Below are 23,537 nucleotides of genomic sequence, written 5' to 3'. Positions count from 1 at the left end.
TAATGTAAGCGTGATAAACCAAGCATTCAGGAATCGGATTAAGACATATAGCATAAATATAATTGATGAAAGTATCTTAGATGTAAATGTCTTATTTGCTAAGCAGAAATCTTTGATAAAAGAATCGTTGGAAAATGAAATGGAAATATTAAGATCATACAAGATTAATATTGAACTTTTCGGCGATTTTGTTAAGTCGGACCAAAATTCTGATGAGCTGATTTCTGACGAAGATGTGTGTAATGCTGAGTAATGATAAAATAGATCAGAAACTTCAAATAATGATTGAAGAAATCAAAGTAAAACTAGAGGAATTTCAAGAAAAAGAAAGCGGATTTATAACTAAAACTGTTGAGTCAATTGGAAAATTTCATCGAAAGATTCTACTCCGTGTGCTGGGAGCACATGGAACTTCAGATGCTATTTCGGGAGTATCTACGAATGGTCCGAGAAAGACCAAATATTGGAACCCTAGTGGCGCTCTACCATGGGGCGAAGATGTTATACCTGCTGGCGATAGAGGATGGGTTCGAGGTCGAACCCCCACCCCAAATTAATTTCAACAATTTTTTTATTTGAATTCATTTTATATTATTTTATAAATGTACTCATTTTTTTTTTTTAATATAAATAAAAATTCAAAAAACAAATAAGACATTTTGTGTTATTTTTTTGTTATTTTGCAGTTGCTCTTTTTTTTCAGTTCAATGCTGTTTTTCATTTTCGCTTGGGTTTTTTTTTTTTTTATTTTTTCGACTTTCTTTTCATCAACAACGTCTTCCTTCTCCATGGTTCCTTTAGGTTTTGTAGACTCTTCCAGTTCAATTTAAAACTGCCATTTATTATTTTCAGAAATATGTGTAATGTATGAAAACGCCAACTAAGGATACGGATAGCAATGCTAAAAATAAACACAGCTAATAAGTTGTCTTATGGTAGAGTTATCCACGAATTATGTTCAGATGAGAAACCAAGCCATTTGACGTAATATTGATCTTTTTTCTTTTTAAGTATTTTTTCAATGAGGTATGTATCCGGGTATTTTGTTTTTTGTAATTCAAGATCATAGAATCATCGATTGAAGTGCTTCACATTCTTCCTGTAAATGAAGAAAACGTCTTCGTTAACTTCGAGATGAAAGAAGAAGCTATCGATTCTTTATCCACAGTAAATGTCTTTAGCTCGGTTTAAACTTTATAACTACCTGGAGAGGTTATGGGAAATAGTTTTATTTTACGATACTGATTCGGTAATTTAGATAAGTCGTGAAGGAGAATTCGAACCTCCTACTGGACAGTTCATCGGTGATATGACAGACGAATTGGAAACTTATGGAGTTGGAAATTATATCATAGAATTCGTTAGTGGAGGACCTAAAAATTATGAGCAGATTCTAGGATATTGAGAAGCCTGAATTTTACAATTCAAATCCAAACCAAGAATGAATGGAATACGGGCCAAATTAAAGATATAGAGATGCATTTTTTAACTCATACACTAGGGAATAAAAGGGAATTTTGGAAGAAAACTTGAACAGACAAGAATGTCGCTTTGAACATAAAAGGCTTGTTGCTGAATTACATTCAGACAACGTTCGTTTTGTGAAAAGCTGTTTCAAAAACAGAATTGAGACGCTCATCTATGAAAATAAGAAGTAAAACGGAATTTATTTTTAAAAAAGGAGCATGCATAAACGTAAAAAATAAAGATGTATATTGCTTTTAATCTGCTCTATTCGGAGGAGATTGCAATAATAAAGAAAGACCACAAACATATAGAATCGATGATATTAGTTCAAGAGTGATATATAAAAAGGGGCAAAGGATAGACTTTGGAAACTTACAGTTCCCATTGAAACTGAAGGAAATTCAAAATTTCGAAAGAATAATTCTCACCATAAGTGTGAATGAAATAGGACCTTATTTTATAACGAGTGATGAGAAGTAAATGCTGCAGGATGGTGACAAAAATGCCTAAGGATGATAAAGCCTCGGTAGAATATGAACACCCTGAAAGAGAGATGGATGATCCTTTCTTAATATATACAGACTACGAATGCATACTGGAAGATGCAAAGCAAACCCATGAATAGACTTTCGGAAATTGATTTAAATTACCATCAGAGCTGTCGAGTTTGCCATATTTAGAATTTCTCAACTGTCTTTCAATGCTTAGTAAATTTAAAAATACTATATACATGGAATCATCGCACGGACATCATTACTCTAATTGTTGTTGATCATCAAATCAATGTGAAGAAGGACCGAGTACTTGCGGCTGTTACCACATGGAAAAAATGTTAATTACAATTAAGAAACTAATGTTATTTTATAAGAGATTGAGATCCTCGATAGAGGATGGGTTCGAGGTCGAACCCCCACCCCAAATTAATTTCAACAATTTTTTTATTTGAATTCATTTTATATTATTTTATAAATGTACACATTTTTTTTTTTAAATATAAATAAAAATTTTAAAAACAAATAAAACATTTTGTGTTATTTTTACGTATGCAGTTGCTTCTCTTTTTTCAGTTGCTTCTCTTTTTTTCAACATCGAGAGCGATTCAGAACAAAAAACCAAGAATTGTTGTTGAAAGGTCTTACATTTGCAATGTGGATGTTGAGGAAAACAAAATGCAAGAGCATGAGTCAACATCTTCTCACAAGAAAATTTTCGATACACTCTTTGGGGGCGACGATGGGAATTTGCGGTTGATAGCATAAAGATAATCGATGAAAGTATCGTAGATGTTAATGTCTTATTTGCTAAGCAGAAATCTTTGATAAAAGAATCGTTGGAAAATGAAATGGAAATATTAAGATCATATAAGATTAATATTGAACTTTTCGGCGATTTTGTTAAGTCGGACCCAAATTCTGATGAGCTGATTTCTGACGAAGATGTGTGTAATGCTGAGTAATGATAAAATAGATCAGAAACTTCAAATAATGATTGAAGAAATCAAAGTAAAACTAGAGGAATTTCAAGAAAAAGAAAGCGGATTTATAACTAAAAGTGTTGAGTCAATTGGAAAATTTCATCGAAAGATTCTACTCCGTGTGCTGGGAGCACATGGAACTTCAGATGCTGTTCCGGGAGTATCTACGAATGGTCCGAGAAAGACCAAATATTGGAACCCTAGTGGCGCTCTACCATGGGGCGAAGATGTTATACCTGCTGGCGATAGAGGATGGGTTCGAGGTCGAACCCCCACCCCAAATTAATTTCAACAATTTTTTTATTTGAATTCATTTTATATTATTTTATAAATGTACACATTTTTTTTTTTTTAATATAAATAAAAATTTTAAAAACAAATAAAACATTTTGTGTTATTTTTTCATATGTGTATTTGCTTCTCTTTTTTCAGTTGCTTTTCTTTTTTTCAACATCGAGAGCGATTCAGAACAAAAAACCAAGAATTGTTTTTGAAAGGTCTTACATTTGCAATGTGGATGTTGAGGAAAACAAAATGCAAGAGCATGAGTCAACATCTTCTCACAAGAAAATTTTCGATACACTCTTTGAGGGCGACGATGGAGAATTTGTGGTAGAAAATAATCAGAGGATACCCATTATAAAATGTGAGATTTGTGATGAGGATATGGAAGACAACAAAGTGAGAGAGCACGAACTAAAAGCCTCACATAAAAAAATGTTAGACAAGTTGCTTTTGAGCGTTGCGAGATATGCAATATTAATGTTGAACGAAAGAAAATGACCCAACATTAGAGAAAAGCGTCTCACACAGCATTAATCATACAACTATTTTCTGATAATGTAAGCGTGATAAACCAAGCATTCAGGAATCGGATTTAGGTATATAGCATAAAGATAATTGATGAAAGTATCTTAGATGTTAATGTCTTATTTGCTAAGCATAAATCTTTGATCAAAGAATTGTTGGAAAATGAAATGGAAATATTAAGATCATTCAAGATTAATAATGAACAATAGTGTTTTTGGAAAAACTATGGAGAATGTGAAAAAACGGAGAAGTGTTAAAATTGTTTCAGAATGGGATCCTCAAAGAAACCAATTTTCAGCAAGAAAACTGATTGCACATCCGATTTTTAATAGCGATAGCGTATTTACACCAAATATGTGTGCTATTGAGATGAGTAAGATAACTCAATAATCCTATTTACTTAGGTTTTGATAATGATGGGTATGGCAACGATTCTTAAAGGATTTAAAATGTTAGATATTATTCTAATGATAATGGATACTAGATGGGTTCGGTTAAGAATAAAATCAGCGAAAATTAATATAAACAAATACCAGCCATTGAATGGATCAAGATATTATTTCTCCGTGTGCTGGGAGCACATGGAGCTGCAGATGCTGTTCCGGGAGTATCTGCGGATGCTCCGAGAAAGACCAGACCTTGGAACACTAGTGGCGCTCTACCATGGGGCGAAGATGTTATACCTGCTGGCGATAGAGGATGGGTTCGAGGTCGAACTCCCTCCACAAACAAATTACAACACTTTTTTTATTTGAATTATTAATATTATTTTATAAATGTACATATTTTTTTTTAAATAAAAATAAAAATTAAAAAACCAAATTAAAGATTTTGTGTTATTTTTTCGTATGCAGTTGCTTCTCTTTTTTCAGTTGCTTCTCTTTTTTTCAACATCGAGAGCGATTCAGAACAAAAAACCAAGAATTGTTTTTGAAAGGTCTTACATTTGCAATGTGGATGTTGAGGAAAACAAAATGCAAGAGCATGGGTCAACATCTTCTCACAAGAAAATTTTCGATACACTCTTTGAGGGCGACTATGGAGAATTTGCGGTAGAAAACAATCAGAGGATACCCATTATAAGATGTGAGATCTGTGATGAGGATATAGAAGACAACAAAGTGATAGAGCACGAACTAAAAGCCTCACATAAAAGCCTTATCGATCAAATAACATCAGGAAATGGGTATGAAATACCGCAAGACGATAATAAAAATGTTAGACAAGTTGCTTTTGAGCCTTGCGAGATATGCAATATTAATGTTGAAAGAAATAAAATGGCCCAACATCAGAGAAGAGCTTCTCACAAAGTATTAATCATTCAACTTTTTTCTGATAATGTAAGCGTGATTAACCAAGCATTCAGGAATCGGATTAAGACATATAGCATAAAGATAATTGATGAAAGTATCTTAGATGTTAATGTCTTATTTGCTAAGCATAAATCTTTGATCAAAGAATTGTTGGAAAATGAAATGGAAATATTAAGATCATTCAAGATTAACATTGAACTTTTCGGTGATTTTGTTAAATCAGACTCAAATTCAGATGAGCTGATTTCCGATGTTAAAAGCATTCAGACAAAGATGTGTGTAATGCTGAGTAATGATGAAATAGATGAGACACTTCTGATTAAAGAAATCAAAGTAAAACTAGAGGAATTTCAAGAAAAAGATAGCGGATGGGCATTACTTTCATTCCTTAGACTTGAAATTTTCAAGGAAGGATAAACTTGTGGAACATAAGAAAAACCATCATTCAGCAGGAGTTGATGTGGTGACTTATGAAAGGTATTCTAAAAAATGGGAACTTTCTCCACAACCTTCCCTTTCTACATCGAGAGGTGTAAGCTTTAAGAAACCACGGATTTCGTTTGGAACACATGCTGTTTAAAACAACTTTTCATGGGCAATGTCGCAACCTCTTCCCTACGACAATTTTCAATGGGATATTTCCGAGTACATATCCAACATTAAAGGTGATAACGTTGGATATGAATTAGAAGTGGACTTAAACTATCCATCAAGTATTCATGGCTTAAACAATGACCTACCATTTTGCCCTGAAAGCTTAGTTACCTCAGGATGTATAATTCCAAAGCTAATTTCTATCAATCCATCAAGCTCAAGATAATGAAACTACTATTCAAAGCCTTGCACCAATGTATTTGAAACGGAATGGTCTTAAGCAAAGTACATCGTGTAATGAAATTTAAACAACCGAATTGGTTGCAGAAGTATATGTAATATTACTTAAAACTTTTTTAAGTTAATGAACAATAGTATTTATGGGAAAACTATGGAGAATGTGGAAAAGCGGAGAAGTGTGAAAATTGTTTCAGAATGGGATCCTCAAAGAAACCAATTTTCAGCAAGAAAACTGATTGCACATCCGATTTTTAATAGCGATAGCGTATTTACACCAAATATGTGTGCTATTGAGATGAGTAAGATAACTTAATAATCCTATTTACTTAGGTTTTGATAATGATGGGTATGGCAACGATTCTTAAAGGATTTAAAATGTTTGATATTATTCTAATGATAATGGATAGTTGATGAGTTCTGATAAGAATAAAATCAGCGGAAATTAATATAAACAAATACCAGCCATTGAATGGATCAAGATATTATTTCTCCGCGTGCTGGGAGCACATGGAGCTGCAGATGCTGTTCCGGGAGTATCTGCGGATGCTCCGAGAAATACCAGACCTTGGAACACTAGTGGCGCTCTACCATGGGGCGAAGATATATTTTTTTTTAAATAAAAATAAAAATTAAAAAACCAAATAAAAGATTTTGTGTTATTTTTTCGTATGCAGTTGCTTCTCTTTTTTCAGTTGCTTCTCTTTTTTTCAACATCGAGAGCGATTCAGAACAAAAAACCAAGAATTGTTTTTGAAAGGTCTTACATTTGCAATGTGGATGTTGAGGAAAACAAAATGCAAGAGCATGAGTCAACATCTTCTCACAAGAAAATTTTCGATACACTCTTTGAGGGCGACTATGGAGAATTTGCGGTAGAAAACAATCAGAGGATACCCATTATAAGATGTGAGATCTGTGATGAGGATATAGAAGACAACAAAGTGATATAGCACGAACTAAAAGCCTCACATAAAAGCCTTATCGATCAAATAACATCAGGAAATGGGTATGAAATACCGCAAGACGATAATGAAAATGTTAGACAAGTTGCTTTTGAGCGTTGCGAGATATGCAATATTAATGTTGAACGAAAGAAAATGACCCAACATTAGAGAAAAGCGTCTCACACAGCATTAATCATACAACTATTTTCTGATAATGTAAGCGTGATAAACCAAGCATTCAGGAATCGGATTTAGGTATATAGCATAAAGATAATTGATGAAAGTATCTTAGATGTTAATGTCTTATTTGCTAAGCATAAATCTTTGATCAAAGAATTGTTGGAAAATGAAATGGAAATATTAAGATCATTCAAGATTAATAATGAACAATAGTGTTTTTGGAAAAACTATGGAGAATGTGAAAAAACGGAGAAGTGTTAAAATTGTTTCAGAATGGGATCCTCAAAGAAACCAATTTTCAGCAACAAAACTGATTGCACATCCGATTTTTAATAGCGATAGCGTATTTACACCAAATATGTGTGCTATTGAGATGAGTAAGATAACTTAATAATCCTATTTACTTAGGTTTTGATAATGATGGGTATGGCAACGATTCTTAAAGGATTTAAAATGTTTGATATTATTCTAATGATAATGGATAGTTGATGAGTTCTGATAAGAATAAAATCAGCGGAAATTAATATAAACAAATACCAGCCATTGAATGGATCAAGATATTATTTCTCCGTGTGCTGGGAGCACATGGAGCTGCAGATGCTGTTCCGGGAGTATCTGCGGATGCTCCGAGAAAGACCAGACCTTGGAACACTAGTGGCGCTCTACCATGGGGCGAAGATGTTATACCTGCTGGCGATAGAGGATGGGTTCGAGGTCGAACCCCCTCCACAAATAAATTACAATGTACATCGTGTAATGAAATTTAAACAATCGAATTGGTTACAGAAACATATGTAATATTACTTAAAACTTTTTTAAGTTAATGAACAATAGTATTTATGGGAAAACTATGGAGAATGTGGAAAAGCGGAGAAATGTGAAAATTGTTTCAGAATGGGATCCTCAAAGAAACCAATTTTCAGCAAGAAAACTGATTGCACATCCGATTTTTAATAGCGATAGCGTATTTACACCAAATATGTGTGCTATTGAGATGAGTAAGATAACTTAATAATCCTATTTACTTAGGTTTTGATAATGATGGGTATGGCAACGATTCTTAAAGGATTTAAAATGTTTGATATTATTCTAATGATAATGGATAGTTGATGAGTTCTGATAAGAATAAAATCAGCGGAAATTAATATAAACAAATACCAGCCATTGAATGGATCAAGATATTATTTCTCCGCGTGCTGGGAGCACATGGAGCAGCAGTTGCTGTTCCGGGAGTATCTGCGGATGCTCCGAGAAAGACCAGACCTTGGAACACTAGTGGCGCTCTACCATGGGGCGAAGATGTTATACCTGCTGGCGATAGAGGATGGGTTCGAGGTCGAACTCCCTCCACAAACAAATTACAACACTTTTTTTATTTGAATTATTAATATTATTTTATAAATGTACATATTTTTTTTTAAATAAAAATAAAAATTAAAAAACCAAATAAAACATTTTGTGTTATTTTTTCGTATGCAGTTGCTTCTCTTTTTTCAGTTGCTTCTCTTTTTTTCAACATCGAGAGCGATTCAGAACAAAAAACCAAGAATTGTTTTTGAAAGGTCTTACATTTGCAATGTGGATGTTGAGGAAAACAAAATGCAAGAGCATGAGTCAACATCTTCTCACAAGAAAATTATCGATACACTCTTTGAGGGCGACGATGGGAATTTGCGGTAGAAAACAATCAGAGGATACCCATTATAAGAGTGAGATCTGTGATGAGGATATAGAAGACAACAAAGTGAGAGAGCACGAACTAAAAGCCTCGCATAAAAGCCTTATCGATCAAATAACATCAGGAAATGGGTATAAACTACCGCAAGACGATAATGAAAATGTTAGACAAGTTGCTTTTGAGCGTTCTGAGATATGCAATATTAATGTTGAACGAAAGAAAATGATCCAACATTACATAAAAGCGTCTCACAAAGTATTAATCATGCAACTTTTTTCTGATAATGTAAGCGTGATAAACCAAGCATTCGGGAATCGGATTTAGGTATATAGCATAAAGATAATTGATGAAAGTATCTTAGATGTTAATGTCTTATTTGCTAAGCATAAATCTTTGATCAAAGAATTGTTGGAAAATGAAATGGAAATATTAAGATCATTCAAGATTAATAATGAACAATAGTGTTTTTGGAAAAACTATGGAGAATGTTAAAAAGCGGAGAAGTGTGAAAATTGTTACAGAATGGGATGCTCAAAGATACCAATTTTCAGCAAGAAAACTGATTGCACATCCGATTTTTAATAGCGATAGCGTTTTTACACCAAATATGTGTGCTATTGAGATGAGTAAGATAACTAAATGAGACTATTTACTTAGATTTTGATAATGATGAGTATGGCAACGATTCTTAAAGGATTTAAAATGTTTGATATTATTCTAATGATAATGGATAGTTGATGAGTTCTGATAAGAATAAAATCAGCGGAAATTAATATAAACAAATACCAGCCATTGAATGGATCAAGATATTATTTCTCCGTGTGCTGGGAGCACATGGAACTGCAGATGCTGTTCCGGGAATATCTGCGGATGCTCCGAGAAAGACCAGACCTTGGAACACTAGTGGCGCTCTACCATGGGGCGAAGATGTTATACCTGCTGGCGATAGAGGATGGGTTCGAGGTCGAACCCCCACCACAAATAAATTGCGATATTTTTTTTATTTAGTTTTTATTTAAAATAATACTTATAAACTATTTTGTATATTTTAATAAAAAAAATTTCTCGAAGATGTTTGATATTATTCTAATGATAATGGATAGTTGATGAGTTCTGATAAGAATAAAATCAGCGAAAATTAATATAAACAAATACCAGCCATTGAATGGATCAAGATATTTATTATTTATACTCTACATGATAGATGAAATTACGCACTATATGTGGATAAAGCATATAAGTCCGTTGATCACAAGTGAAGTATTGGAAAGTTCAAGGAAAAGATTACTGTTCTGCAATACTTGCTTGCAATATTTTTACGATGACCGCTCATTTGATAAACACAAGGGCGAGTGTAAAAAAATGGTAACAAAAATGCCAGCCGACGATAAAAAGATGGTAAAATTCGAAAATTATGATAAACAAATGACGGTTCCATTTGTTAAATATGCAGATTTTGAGTGTATTCTCAGACCTGTTCAAACATGTTTACCGGACCTGTCAACGTCTTCGACAACAATCCTCCAAGAACACGTTCCATGTGCATTCTCATACTACATGAAATGCTCCTTCGATGAAACCGAAGACGTAATGCGGACTTTCATAGGTATTATTTAATAATAACTTTTTTTATAGGACAAAACTGTGCAAGTGAATTCATTCACAGTTTAGTTGAAGACACCATTGATAGATACAACAAACATATTAGAATCGTGACACCGATGAAACCTCTCACAGAAATGCAGGAGTTTTTATTTGAGAAGGCAACAATGTGCACAATATGCGCCATCAAATTCAACATAGGAGAGATGAAGGTAAGGGATCATTGCCACTTAACAGGTGAATATAGGGGGGCAGCCCAAAATCGATGGTGAAATTAAAGTGATACCTTTGAACAAAGAAAAATATAATTCTTTTTCAAAGAAAATCGCTATTGATGAAAAACATTCAATAGAACTTAGATTTTTAGACTCTTATCGCTCTTTGAGTGATAGCATAGATAGTTTAGCTAGAAATTTAGTTTCCTCAGACTTTATTTTAACCAGAAAATTTGTAAAGAGAAAAGGTGTATTTCCATATAATTTTTTGGATCCTTGGCAAAAAATGTCTGAACCATGTTTCCTGAAAGAGTGAAGGTTTTCAACAAACTCACGAATGAGGAATGTTCAACTGAAGATTATCAGTTGGCCATAAGCATATGGAATCATTTTAACTACCATAATCTTAAAAGTTATATGGAAATATACTTAAAAAGTGATGTTGTGCTGCTAGCTGATATTTTTGAAAATTTCAGCAAAAGTTTGTAAACATAGATACTCTTTGGATCCTTGTTTATCTTGGGACGCTATGTTAAAGGTGACAAAAGTGGAACTGGAACTCTTGACTGACATTGAAATGTATAATTTCTTTCAAAAAGGAAAAAGAGCTGGTCAAACACAATGTAGTCATAGATATTCCAAAGGAAATATTAGATTTATTGAATCCTATGACTCTGAAAAACCGTCCTCATACTTGGTTTATTTAGATGTCAATAATTTATATAGATGGGCAATGTCTCAGAATCTCAGGTTTTGAATGGCAAAACCCACAAAACTCTTTTCTGTCATATATAGAAAGTCTTAATGATATTTATGTTGGATATTTCTAGAAGTTGATCTATATTATGCCGAACATCTTCATGATATTCATAACGATTTGCCTTGTTGCCCAGAAAATATAGCAACACTAGGCTCAAATTCAAGAAATTGGCAGCAAGTTTTTTTTTTAGTTGTAGTATGTAAGAACCATATACCTATGAACTATTGAAATATTTAATTTGTTAATTGAAAATAAAGTTAATATTTAAAAAAATTGTTTTGAAAATTTGTTTCAAAAATCGATGCTTTCAAAACGGCTTAATGGATTTACTTGAAATTCTGTTTTTTTTTTTTGTAAATTAGTAGTATCTTTAAAACAAATAAGTTAAGGGTTACCTTAATTGCACTTAAATTAAAGAAAAAAAATTTTATGGTTTTTACACTTAAAATTTAAATAAGTTAGCATTGAGTTTTAAGGATACAAAGCCAACGACGAATGTCAGTACTACTATGTCATTAATTAAACAATTCGAAACATTACAGCTTGTCATAAAAAAAAATTATCTGATCACCGCAGCCACAAGAATAAGAATCAAATTTGGGAATGAAAATACTGTGATATAGGATAAATATGACCAATTTGCAGGGAAGTGGCTTTATAATGAGCTTTTCACTATAAAGAATCTCAGGCATTGTCAAATTCTTTAAACAAAAAATAAAAACTTAAAAAAACACTGACCATTCAGAGGAATCTTAAAAACAACGAAGTAACATAAAAGTATAGACAAATCTCTTTTTTTTTTTAAAGTTTGAATTAAATGTTTAAAACTCTCAACTATTGTTCTTGTTGTAAAGTATTAGGACAGCTATCATCATTTTTTTTAAATACCATTCTGACTAAAAAAAAAAAAAGATGCCACTATCAATATGTGGTTGTCAATCTTTTTTTAACTTCCTCACCGAAGGTTTTTGTTATACCAGTTTTACAAGAAAAATCAATTTCTAAATAAATATAAACTTAAATTAAAATACATACATACATCTTTTTTTAAAACACTGATTTTAGTTAACATTTAAATAAATAATGTACTAAGAATAAACTCGATATTTCAATAAATTTAAAGTTAATTGAAGAGTTTGGAATTTTTAATAAGCTAGTTTTTATGCTTTCAAGACATCCTTTTATATTGTTCTGATAATTCGGTTAATGAATATAGAAAAAAGTTACTTAAGTAAGCTGAAATATCGAGTTTTGTCATATTACAAATTTATGGAAATTCGTTTTCTGCGTGCATAATCACTCAGGAGTGATATTTTAAAAAATGAGTAAAGGACATTTGACATAAGTTGTTAAAATATTTTCAGAAATAATCTTAACTTATAATTTACGTTAACTTAAAATTAAAACTTACGAAATGTCGTCGAATGATGAATTATATTTCTGTATGTCTGCTTTGAAGATTTTAATTGTTTGTCTGTTGTCGCTTTGAAGATTTCAATTTCAATTTTCAAATGATTTTGTTCACATAATTTTCAATAGAATTGTTTTCCATTCATAACATCACCATAGCCGCCTGGTCGGCCAGAAGATGAAATTATATTTCTTAATGTGTGGTTTGAAGATGTAACCTGTAAAAAAAACGAAGACAAATTATTATCATAAAATTCTTGTCAAAACATTTTTGTTGAATCATTTATTAATAAAAAATAAAATAATATACCTACAAAGGACTTAGATTGGACCATAGATTTCGTATAATGAATAAGAGACTAAGTATAAATTTGAGGTGAGTATTTTACATACCGTAAGCAGCTAGATGGAGTATACGTTAAATTTATTTAAATCGAAGACACAGAATGCATATTGCATAAGCTTTATTGCTTTATGCGGTTCAGAGTCTGATTTATATTTGTGGAAATGGTAATGAAAAGAATATGTGAGAGACTGAATGGGGACTTGAGAAGAGTTGATATTTGGTTAAAAATGAACAAAATAAAGGTGAATGTAAGCAAGGCTAAATGTATGAAATTAAGGGTGAACAATGATATTAATTTCGGTATGGATAGTGTGCCGTTCGATTCGAATTCTGATGTATAATTAAGACTTCAAAGATTACAAAACAAAGGAATGAGAATAATCTTAAAGATGTATATACACCCCGGTTAGTGATATTCTAGAATTTTTGATTTGGATGAGTGTTTAACAAAAGCTGACTTATGATGCAATGATTTTAATTTTGAAAATGCCAAATGCTGCTAGAATATAATATATCCAATGGAATCTTGAAAGCAGTGGATTTTCAAGCGTTCAGTCTAAGGAATAGTAACAATCTGAGGTTAGAACGCTATCAATCTATATAACACACAAAACTCTATTATGAATGCCGGATTTTTTTTTTTTGACAGCAAAGTGAATACAAAAATTGTATCTTTATCAATTCAGGCTTTCTTTTCGAAAAGGGACAAATGTAATCACTTGATTCCCACACCTAATTTTTTGAAAAGGATTCTTGAAGTTTTCAAAATCAATACAAGAATACACAAAATTACTCAAGGATACCAGTTGTGAAACCTTATATCTACCTAACTATAAAAAAGTCTACCTACTCTTTATATTGTTTATCTTGGTTACCTGTATACCTGAAAACCTTAACAGCTACATAATAAAAAAAGATAAAACGATAGAAAAAAATAAAATAGTTTGTTCTTTTTTTATTGTCCTATCGATCTTGAAAAATTTTCAAACTGCCATAAAATTTTAAATGACCTGCCATTGCTTTGTTAAGCACAAAAAAAAGGAAACAAGTAGGTAACTGAATTGAAACATGAACAAAAAAAAACCGAAAAGTGAATTGTTATCCTTGAGATTATGCGATGTGTTATTTCCATCTGAAAATTTCTGTATTTTCTGAAAGGAAGTAATAAATAAGGAATTACTGTCTGTGATCATAACCATGTGAAAGAAATTAAAAAAAAAAAAAACACTTTAAACACATTCAAACAAAGTGAAACAAACAATAATGAAATTTCGGTTTTTTTTTTGTAAAAGGGACAGCAAAACATATTTTTCTTTTAAACAAAGTCAATAAGTTTTTTTATGAAATGAAATTCTTATCTATTGAAACCTTAAGATGGTAGCTTCAGGTACACACTAGTTTTTTGTATCTAAAATTTATGATTTATGATTTAAGTTTTATTTCATGCTGTATTTTTTCATACTACAGGTAGATTGGACAATTGTTATTCCAAGAATGAAATAGATAACAAGAATTTTGGTATTGCATTTTTTTTTATTTCAAGAGGGCTTTGAGACTTTTTACAGTGGAAACCTTTTCAAAAAGCTGATCAAATATGGAATTAAAAATAATACTTTACTGTTCAGTAAACAACAGGAGTACCACAGGATTCGATATTGGGGGTATTTGGGTTTTTATTATACCATTAATGTCGATATAAATAAGCCTCTTTAAAATTGTATATTGTGTATGTTAGCTGATGATGCCCTTTATACAGACTTAATTTGCAAAGAAGAAGCTCCAAAATATAGCCATATGGGGATTATTTAAAAATGTGCACATGTGGTAAACATGTTTATTATAAACAGAGGGACCATAAATGTCGATCCAGCAGATTTCATATGCTGTCATAATAAGAAGAAAACAGTATAATGCTATTTTAAGTGTAGAAGGAGAAGAGGCACAGATGTGTTTCACGGGCAATGAGAACAAAACAAAGTATATGCTGTTGTAAAAAAGGACACTCAACATCGAAGTATTGAAAAAAAAAACGTCACCAGCAGATGGCGGATAAAGTCTGATGCAAACCCAACTAGAAATTTTAAATAAATATTTCACATTTTTACTTGCGATGTAGGTACAGTAGAGGAAATTCCCATAAAAACACATGGTTTTAAGGCATTTTTTGTTTGCTGAGTGCAAGTTAGCCATTCATTTTTATGAAATAAGAAAATGTACTCAAAGTTGTTAAAAAAAATATAAATTTATTCACTTTTAACTAAATTAAATAAAAGTTATTAACAAAAAACAAAAATTACTCAAAAAAAAGGAGGAAATTCCCATAAAAACACTTACATTTTTATTAAAAAATAACGGTTAATTGGTGATAAGAAAAGTGTTTTTGATAAAATCAATATTTTGTAGAGCCACCACTTGCTCTTACAACCGATATCATTCGCCTTGGCATGGATTCCACAAGCCTTTCCAGTTCCGCGGTTGTAATTCCTGCCCATTGTTCAATGATTGCGTCTCGAAGCTCTTGAACGTTGTTAAATTGGCGCCCGTTGCCATAAACACGCCTGGATAGTATTCCCCAGAGATTCTCTATGGGATTTAAGTCGGGACTTCGAGACGGCCAGTCGAGAAATGTTATTTGTTTATCCTCAAACCAGTCTCTCATTCTTCGAGAGACGTGGATAGGAGCGTTATCCTGCTGGAAAATGAAGTCAGTTCCGCATAACTCTTCAGCTCTCTCAACCATAACTTCTTCTAACAACTCAGCATACATTTCTGAGTTCATCCTTCCAGGCACAAACGCCTGGCTTCACCTTTAGATGCAGCCCATAAGTCAGCGAGGCTTCATTTCGCTGGAAGTCACATAAGCTGGACCGAAGAGTGGAAAAAGGTTGTGTTTAGTGACGAAAAAAAGTTCAATTTGGATGGTCCGGATGGATTTCAGTCGTATTGGCAAGACAAACGTCTTCAAGCTGAAGTGAGAATGAGTCGCAACTTCGGTGGTGGTAGCGTAATGGTTTGGGCAGCTTTTCCTGCAAATGGAAAGACTGAAATTGCGTTTGTGCCTGGAAGGATGAACTCAGAAATGTATGCTGAGTTGTTAGAAGAAGTTATGGTTGAGAGAGCTGAAGAGTTATGCGGAACTGACTTCATTTTCCAGCAGGATAACGCTCCTATCCACGTCTCTCGAAGAATGAGAGACTGGTTTGAGGATAAACAAATAACATTTCTCGACTGGCCGTCTCGAAGTCCCGACTTAAATCCCATAGAGAATCTCTGGGGAATACTATCCAGGCGTGTTTATGGCAACGGGCGCCAATTTAACAACGTTCAAGAGCTTCGAGACGCAATCATTGAACAATGGGCAGGAATTACAACCGCGGAACTGGAAAGGCTTGTGGAATCCATGCCAAGGCGAATGATATCGGTTGTAAGAGCAAGTGGTGGCTCTACAAAATATTGATTTTATCAAAAACACTTTTCTTATCACCAATTAACCGTTATTTTTTAATAAAAATGTAAGTGTTTTTATGGGAATTTCCTCCTTTTTTTTGAGTAATTTTTGTTTTTTGTTAATAACTTTTATTTAATTTAGTTAAAAGTGAATAAATTTATATTTTTTTTAACAACTTTGAGTACATTTTCTTATTTCATACAAATGAATGGCTAACTTGCACTCAGCAAACAAAAAATGCCTTAAAACCATGTGTTTTTATGGGAATTTCCTCTACTGTAGGTAGGTCCTTTAACAAGTATAACAAGTTATGCATTCGTGAAAAAAAAATTGAGATAGCAGTCAGGCCAGGCATGACACAAAGATGATACAAAAAAGTGGGTCTATCTGTATAAGGAGCTACAGCCTAAACGGATGGACTGATTAACATCAAACTTGATATGTAGAGTTTTTAAAGGCTCTACAGAGGGGTCATTTTTTTTTACCAAAAATTATGATATCTGGCATATATATCGATTCCAGAAAGGTTTAATTTTGTCGGAAATGGCTCCAACAATTTTGTTTAAAAAAATTCAAACCTTATGGGGTTTTTCATGGGTAATTTATATTTAGATCAAAAAATTGATTTTTTGTTGATATAAGTGTAATTTTGTGTGTTTTATTATGAATCTGGCAATTCGTTTAAATCGCTTACATCTTTATTCAATATTTATTTAATAGGAAACTCTTTCTGACCGAAATAAATTAAAAATTTCTATGAAGATGCAACTGAACGTTGTAGGGGTAAATCTGGCAAAAAATCAATTTATTTTGACTAAGCAATGCAAAAACAGAAGAAATTTGTGGTTTAACACATTTAGATCAAAAATATTTTGTTTCACCCGTGCAAAACCCCATTAGTTTTTATACAGGGTCTACCTATCTTTTAGTGAAAAATTGTTGTTTTTTTTCGAAAATCATTACATATTTACGGTACCTGCCATAGAACGTTTTTTTAATCAGTTTTTCTCATTCGATTTCAACGAATTTTTTTTTATATATAAGCCATTTTTATAATTATCATAAATACAATTTTGAAAAGAAAATACCTACGTTTTTTTTAAACGGCTCTTATGACTTTGATTTTTTTTTTCTAAAAACGCATCTTAATAAAAGAAATCAAACTATGTAACTATGTATGTACTTACTTCTCAATTTGATTTAAGATGTTGTTTTTTTTTCTTTAAAAAAACAATTTTATGTTTATTTTTTCATAATGTTGAAGATATTGACATAATAGAAAGAATACAGTGTGTTGCTATTTTAATTATCGAAGCAGGAGCAGCAAAGATATGTTTCACAATCAATGAGAACACAACAAAGTATAGCTACTTTGCAAAGAACTTTGCAGAAATTTGTCTTCTGAGGTTTGGGCAGCCACCAGAGTCGCAAAACTAGTTTGATTTTGAAAAATTAAACCTCGTTTCATCAAAATCTGGGGGCAATATTTTTTTATAATTGTCTTAACAAAAAAGTTGTGGTCAAAAGAAATTAATTTAAAAAACTTTGGAATTTCGGACCGATTTTCATAAAACCGGTTTTGATAAAACAAAGCGATTGAAATTGTAGTTTAATTCTTCAAAATCGAACTAGTTTTGCAACTCTGGTGGCTGCCCAAAACTCAAAATTAGCAAGGTTCAGGCTCATAAAGACAAAGCATCAAGCGGTAGAAGAATAAAAATGTATAATGCAAAACCAACTTGAAGTTTTAAGTAACTAGCTATTTCACAATTTTTTTGTATGCAGATTTTAAAAATGTATTGTAATAAGTAATTTCTCTTACAAAAAAAAAAAATAAAATATATTTTACATACCTTTTATCCTGCCAACATCCAGGTTGATTTGATTTCTATATGGAAATCCCGCGTTTTATTTGGATAGACAATTTTATTGAATTGCAATCATAAATTAATGAATTAACGTTCGTTTTTTTAAGTAAATTGGTATTTTCAAGACTAACCGGCGAAACCTGTTCTGCAGGAGTTTTATTAGCGATCGCTCCTTTTTATATATCTGTATTTTTGGAATGGACCTTCAAAGGCATTGCATTGCATGAATTTTTTGCAAAATCGATCGTTGAATTTTTTAATCGAAATAATATGCATCGTGCCAAAAACAATAATTATTATTCGAAATTCATCAGCTTTTTGAATAAAATTCTTGGCCAATGTATTGCAAATTCTGTTTTAAAGGATATTCTTTTGGAAAACATGATTTAGTTCGAGAAATTGCAATTTTGAATAATTTTCTGTAGATTACCGGCACCATTATATTTAAAAATTTTTTGTTCAAGTTTTTAACAAAATTTTTTAAATATTTTGTTCGTGTTTTTAAATTGAAAAATTAAAAAAAATCGTTAACTTATTATTTTTTTTGCATCCAAACGATGCACAACCGGTGTAGTAAATTGTTTTTATTTTAACTAATTTACACAATTTCTTAAGTATTTGTAGACCTAAGAAAATAATACAAACACTTTAATTTATGTATATATCTTTTTCTTCAAATTATATTAAAGAAACCATCCGATCTCTTCAAACACAAAACACAAATTAAATTGAAATTTCAACTCGGTTCACAGAAGTTAAATTTTGCAATTGAAATATTCAAACAAAAAAATGAACATGCAACGACATGCCAAATTAAGCTTCAAACAAAACGTCAAAACCTGTTTGTATTCAGCACTTGCTGAATGCTGAAATGCCGACCGCCTAATTACATTACTCACGTTCTAGATGAGCAAAGTAATTAAGCATAGTAAAAAATTGTACTAGAAGTTTTTATCGGCTGGGTTGAGTTTACATTCACCGATTTTTCAAGCTATCGGTTGAAATCCACACACCACGATATTTTTAATGTGAAGTAAAAGTAATGACAGACCAATTCCTTTGGAATTTTGGTAAATATAAAATATATATGACATGGCGTTTGCCAGATTGAACGTTTCGTTTAATCAAATTTGTTTAACATAAAACTATTCCTTTAATTCAGGGGATTTCTGCAGTAATTTGCAAGATTTTTCCAACCATTTATTTATAGCTAGAGAATTTTTCGAAAATTATATTCTGCGGAATTCACGAAGAATAGGGAATTGGCCTAGAAAATTAAATATATCTTTAGCATTCAAGTTGCATAAACTGCAATAACTTTGTAGGTCTACTCTGTAGGGAATAAAGTTGAGTTTTAGCGTTTCCATTGGGCTTTTAAGCCAAACGTCAGTGTCGAAGAAAAAAAAACTTTTTTCCTCAGTATGCATTTGTTTTCCTCAGAATTGCTTTGATTTGATTGGTTGGCTTTTTCTTGTACTTCTTTAATAAACAGTTATGATAGAAAGGAAAAAGACAAAGACAAATTGCTTAAAAGCCCAATTCTCGCTCGAAATTTGTACTTTTGTCATGAGTTGGGCATTTTTTGTTTTGTGTTTGTTATGGGTTAACTTCATTGAAGTAAAAACTTGTATTCTTCTACATCATTTACATTGTATTCAATCGAACTTGATCTTATCCCTTTCTCAGACCGAAGCAAAATCTAAATTTCAAGCAAAACCCTGCAAATGTAATAAATCTGCTAATTATCCATATTATTTTCAGTTCTCATAATCCAGTTCATAATCTAGATTACGTTTTTTTTAGCAGAGACACAATTATAACACTTTTATAACAGTTAAACACTTCACCTAGTAAACACTAGGTGACGTGTGTAAGCAGATTGGATTGGATTTTTTTTTATATACATATATATGACATTTGCGTGCCAGCGACGCACGCACAAGCGCCGATGTGAAAAAAGTGGCCAAAAGTATAAGTATTGCCTGTATGTATAACTTGCGCTTATGTCAGTTCTGGTTTGGAAAAAAGCTAAACAAACATTTGTTGTTTTGTTTTAAATGCAAACAATTTTCTAGTGATCGCTGTTTCCCCTTATGCGCTGGCATCGCGATCGCGGTGCGAATCGTCGCATCAAATTCGTAGGACTAGCAGTCCATGTATGGTATTGGTATGTCAATGATAGTAGGTATGTCACTGGTTCCACGGATTCGCACCGCGATGCTGGCGAATAAGTAGGGCAACGATCACTAGAACATTTTTTTGTGTTGACAATAAAACAATACATGTTTGTTTAGCTTTTCTTCAAACCAGAACTGACAGAAGCGCAACTTCTACATATAGGCAATACCATTTGATTAGCGACATGATCTTAAATTTCTTTTACTATCTGCGCTCCTTTGGAGGTGAAGAGTAGAAGACCATGTAATTGTAGTACTAGAACTACTAATCATCTACAAATCCCAAAGGGACACGGCACTGCACAACTGTATTTGAGTGAGGCTACGCAGGATAACTGATCTCAATTGATATCATCGAGCAAAATAGTGAAGGTACCAGATTTACTGTATGGTTCCCTCTTTTCAGCTGAAACCGTATTTTTTCCAAACATTTTAACTCTCACTTTCTTTAAAGTAGGTAGATCTACATAAAAAAATTTAATAAAACTTCAAAACACAACATTTTTTTTGTTTACAACAAGACATTTATTTAGTTTATTCTTAAAACAAAAGCTTATGCATATTCTATTACATATGATTTTAAGAAAATAGGTGTTAATGTTTATAGGACAAATATAGGAGTTCATAAATTTTTGCTCAAAATATACCTAAGGAACTTAACATTTTTCAATTCAATTATTTACAACAAAGTATTATAATTTTTTGATATAATGATAATAATTTTATAAATTATAGTTAAAAATTGTATCCATTAAATACATAACTTAAAAAAATAACATTATAACGATGCTTTTGAACTGTAATAATATCCATAATATCATTAAAAATAACATAAATTTAGGAAAATTAAAAAAAAAAGTGTAATCATTTTCTGTTGGTTTACATTTTTTGTTTGCGACATTTAAATTTGTACTTGCTAATGCAACATAAATGTATGACATGATCAATATGCCCTAACAAATTTTCATTGTTATCGAAAATGGAAATATGTTTTTAATATTTTCGTGTCTACATATTTATAAAAAAAAATTAAAGATTTAGACATAGTACCTACTCTTTGAAACAGAAATGAACAATTGAAAATATAAACAATGTTCCACAAAAAAAAAAGTGTCGTTAGTATCAATAAAATACCTAATGGCAACACAGTTTAAGACACATCCCTGTTTTTTGTATGTCTTTTTCTCTTTCTAAAATTATCTTATTGTCGAATTCATTCAATTTAACTTAGTCGTTTTTAATAAAGTTCCTGTTCAGACACATCAAGCTTAGTGGTTAAAACCAGTCTTTTTATTTAATCATAAAGTATATATACTGAGTGCGAACAGAGGATATGTGTTAAATTAAAAGTAGTCTTAAAATACATAGAGAGAAAAAAGTGATTAGCCACGATTTTGGCATAAAACAAAGGAGTGGATGTTAATGAAGAATACAGGTTTAGAGAAAAAATACCGAGTGGAGATAAGTAACTGGTGCTATCCCAGGAGGACCCTGACTGTGACTCGACGACTTGATTAATCAGGTCGTTTTCTGCTAGTTCAAGATTATTAATTGATTTTTTCATGAGAGAGAGGTTATAGTTCAACAGCGGAATGGTCTGGAAAGAAATTCATACTAAAAATAAAAAAGGTAAATACATATAGATACAGTGCCGAGGACCAAAGGCACTAAACGAACACATCCCTTGACGACCAAAGGAACCAAACGAACACATTCCTCTTCATTTTTTTGATGTATGTTGGCCTTCTTACCATTTTCGTTTTTTTAAATAAAACTTCATTTTGTATTCATCGTGAACACGTCTTGTTGAAGGACTGAGTTACAAATCGGTTTAATCAAATAAATGTTTATTTTATAAGTGTTATCGAAATAATTTATAATAAAAATAAAAATAATATTCTTTATTGACCTGGTTTGATTAAATGCAATCCAGTGTTCCAATAACTTCAGAATCAAAACTGTTACGGTAAATTTTACCACAACAAGTTTCACCGGCCCATTCCCTTTTAACTTTAACCTTTTCTTTCCAAATCCTTTTAATTGCTGCTCCAAAATATTCAAAGAGGTTTTAAGAGACCTGGGCCATCAGCCAGAAGCTTACTCTCTGAGTATTTTGGAAATGCAACCTAAACAGGTTTTATAAATAATGGTATAAATGGTGGTTAACACCTATCCATATACAATTGTTGGACAGGCGGTCCGATTAAGAAATACATATCTATAATATTGGGACAGGCGATCCCATAAACAAACACACCATAATATTTGGACGGGCGGTCCAATAAACATACAAATAATTATAATTGGAGTTTTTGTGAGAGATGAGTCACACAGGATTTTAAAAGGCATGAAGTATTTACCCATGTCCAACGAAGGTGTGAATTATAATACACCCAACCTAAATTTAGTATGGCTGAGTGCCCACCCTAATGTGTCGTCGACATAAAAGAAAAATCACCCGGTTGATGAATTTCCTATCCCCTGTTTATCTGCGCGAAGGTCTACGGGCTTAGAGTAGATTTAAAAGAAAATCCATCAGATTCTATCTCACCATTTTAGAAGGAAAATGGTGTAGATTCCGTTCGACGAAAATACTCTTTCTCCAAATTATTAGTTTGGACCGGTTTGGGCTGGGGACTTTGCGAGTTTTATAAAATAGTTTTTCGCTAACTTTTTTTTATATTGGAATTGACGGAAAAGGGCTGAATGCGTCCACTGAGCTATTGGTGATCACGTTCACCAATGCACGGGATCGCGTGCGATGGTTGTTTCTAGCTGGACGCAAAATCTCAGGAAATGGGCGAGATGTTGCTGAATGTCCGAAAGAGAACACCACCACGCAAAAAGATCTGAGTAGGATGGCTATATGCCGTAACCTCATGGATGAGCTTCACCCACCATTTTTATGGCCACTTTTGAAAAGCCCACAAAACGAATTGGTACTGACAGAAAAAAAAAGTTAGCAGAAAATTATTTTTGCGAGATAGTTTTTTTTTGTACGAACATTTATT

General features: G+C 32.2%; 1 long non-coding RNA gene across 1 annotated transcript; it reads right to left on the bottom strand.

Annotated features, from left to right (window-relative positions):
• Window positions 1-711: 711 nt before the first annotated feature.
• LOC129913244 (uncharacterized) lies at window positions 712-19,289 on the bottom strand. The gene is made up of 3 exons (XR_008772020.1): window positions 18,335-19,289; window positions 12,689-12,905; window positions 712-1,099 (listed from the first exon to the last, which is right to left on the bottom strand). It is a non-coding gene; the product is annotated as an uncharacterized LOC129913244 (long non-coding RNA).
• Window positions 19,290-23,537: the final 4,248 nt, after the last annotated feature.

The sequence above is a fragment of the Episyrphus balteatus genome, chromosome 3 (assembly GCF_945859705.1).
Source record: "Episyrphus balteatus chromosome 3, idEpiBalt1.1, whole genome shotgun sequence".
In the NCBI taxonomy this organism is placed as follows: Eukaryota; Metazoa; Arthropoda; class Insecta; order Diptera; family Syrphidae; genus Episyrphus; species Episyrphus balteatus.
This window is presented reverse-complemented; position numbering and strand designations above follow the sequence as displayed.